This window comes from Berghia stephanieae, chromosome 1, assembly GCF_034508935.2.
Source record: "Berghia stephanieae isolate SIO BIC M18660-M18661 chromosome 1, UCSD_Bste_1.3, whole genome shotgun sequence".
Classification (NCBI taxonomy): Eukaryota; Metazoa; Mollusca; class Gastropoda; order Nudibranchia; family Aeolidiidae; genus Berghia; species Berghia stephanieae.
Window position 1 is genome coordinate 81,707,126 of NC_088360.1, and position 2,500 is coordinate 81,709,625.

At 37.4% G+C, this 2,500-nt stretch overlaps 1 protein-coding gene across 4 annotated transcripts in view; it reads left to right on the plus strand.

The window, feature by feature from the left end:
• LOC144958851 (uncharacterized) overlaps window positions 1-2,500 on the plus strand; it is a 157,064-nt gene that overhangs the window by 128,510 nt on the left and 26,054 nt on the right. The window contains exon 1 of one of the 4 annotated variants that reach the window (XM_078891116.1): window positions 2,242-2,476. The exons of the other annotated variants lie outside the window; for them this stretch is intronic. The gene's annotated coding sequence lies outside the window, so the exon portion shown is untranslated. Of the gene's footprint in view, window positions 1-2,241; window positions 2,477-2,500 lie in introns of those variants that run through there. 4 annotated transcript variants of the gene reach the window in all.

Sequence of the window (2,500 nt, forward strand, 5' to 3'; positions counted from 1 at the left end):
TTGGACATTAGAGGTGTAATCCTCGTTGATTTCCTACCACATGGTTCCACTGTCAACTCTGAACGGTGATTATAGTCTGAGGCAACTGAAAGCAAGAATTCGTCGAGTAAGACCGGATTTGGAGATGGAACGAGTACTGTTTCCTCATGAAAATACCCTTCCAGACACAAGTGCCAGAAAAGGGGAGATAGTCGCATCATTTGGATGGGCAACGCTGTCTCACCCTCTTTATTTACCAGATTTGGCATCTTTTGACTTTCCTCTTTTTGGTCCATTGAAGGAGGCAATAAGGGGACATCGCTTTGAAAATGACGAAGAAGCCCAGACAGTTGTGAAAAATTTCTCAAAGTTCAGTCAACAGTCAAAAAGGTAAACTGGAACTATCGAGAGAGGCGGAGACTATGTTGAGTAGCATTCTACTTGGCTAATGCCAAGCTTTAATTTGAAGTACGATGCGTGGTTTTGATTCAATTCGTTTTAAATAATAAGCAGAGTTCAATTACTTCTTGACTCAGCCTCGTACTAACACTTCTACAATATCCGTCACTACCTATAACCAGTTACTCATTCAGACCTGATTCAAGTGGAGTAATAGGTGTAAAGTGCCTAGCCCAAGGACACAACACCAGTTCAAAGTTTATTCACCAATTTGGCCATAGAACTTTCCCAACAACGCTTGTTATTGTCACAAGAGTACTTCTGAGCCACCGAAGTCAGGGAAAGCCGCAACAGCAGGTTTAATTTGTCAACTAATCTATAGTGATACTGATCTGCCTGCTAGAAGCTGTGGACTGTAAAGAGTAATAAGTAACAAAAAACCCAATAAAAATCTAAATACATTACTAAAAAAAAACAGATCAACGATGTGTTTTTAGTAATGTATTTATGTTTTATTGTTTTATTGTTTATCGACGATCTGGACTTTTAGTAATGTATTTGTGTTTTTATTGGGGGGGGGGGTTCGGTGTTTTGGTATTTTGTTTATTTTTTAAGCTGTTGTATTTAGTTTTGTTTATTAGTATATTGCGTTGTTTCAAGAGTAACTGGACCCTAAGTCCTGCATCATAAACTAGCTGAATCCAAAAGGGCGCTTGGTTGGCGCTACTTAAAGATTCTCTTTTATCATATTATAATTTAGTATGGCATGTATCAGTAATATTTTTATATAGCTTCCTTTACTTGACCTCGCTCGATAAATTTTGCCCGGTTCACACATGTAAATACGTTTTACCAAGTTCCTACACTGAAAGTTTAATAAAACCACCGAAAAAGTGTTGCAAGTTATTAGGTATTTGCAACAGTGACCGCCTTGAATCTACAGAGAAGGAACAGGAAGTGTTTAGTAATTTTAGTCTTAAAGATGCTGATTCATCTCCTACTTTTCTTTCCTGTCTGTCTTCTTCCAACAGATCTAATCTATGAACTTACCATTGGATTAAGGCTCTTCAGATTGATGCGGTTTCCGGTTGCCGTAGGCTGAAGTCTTGATGTCTCTGAGAAAAAGGAATTATCCTGTTTCTGTTGCACTTTCTTCGCCTTGTTTTTTTTCTGAGAGGCTTTGTTTTTCTACTTAGTTAGATGCCCGAGTAACGCTCGTCGTGTAACTAAGCGTAATCAGAATACGAACGGGTGACAATGTTTGCCAGAAAAGTTTTAATTTAGAAACTTAGTCTTTTCTCACCATAATATACAATAATACTCCTAGGGTTTCAAACTCAAGACAGTCAGAATTCAATCTACCCCCGGCAAAATGAAGTGACCGATGCTATCGGGTATGAAATCACGAAAGAATGATAACTATCTTAACTACCCATGGTGGACGGATAAATCCCAAACGTCTACTTAAATAAATAATACAATCGTGTTTAATTGTAGTTAACAATGAATCGTGTTGTTCTTCATTAGGAAAACCATGATATCACGGGAGGCTGTTGTCGATATTTAATGGTAATTTGTGTGAGGGTGAAAGCCACTGCATCACTTCAGGCTGTCATTAGGGATAGTGTCACCTCTTAGTTACATCAATTATGCATTAGCAGGTCGGGGTACCCATGGTGGCTCATCCCTTTGAGCTATTTCATATCAAAATCGGCGTGAACATCACAACGGTAGTTAACTACTCGCTTTTACTTTTTCCCACACACGCGCGTAAGTACGTACGTACTCGCGTGCGCGTTTAGTCACTGGTCGAGGCGACGGCGTGCGTGTTTGATAAAGGATATGATTTGCTTTGTGTGAGTTGTATTAGTTGTTGTGTTGATGTTTATCTATGGATATAATATTTGCTTTTCTTATATTATTGTGATTATCTTTAAAATAATTGTTATATTTATTTCGTATTTGGAGTATCAATAAAAAATTTTCACCAATTAGTAAGGAATGTTCTGTCATGTCATTTCTTTGACAAACTTCTGTAAATAAACTTTATAATCTATATAAATCTGGAGTAAATGCAACGTTATAAAGAGATTTTAAGGTAAGATTTTTCAAAATTCAGTTC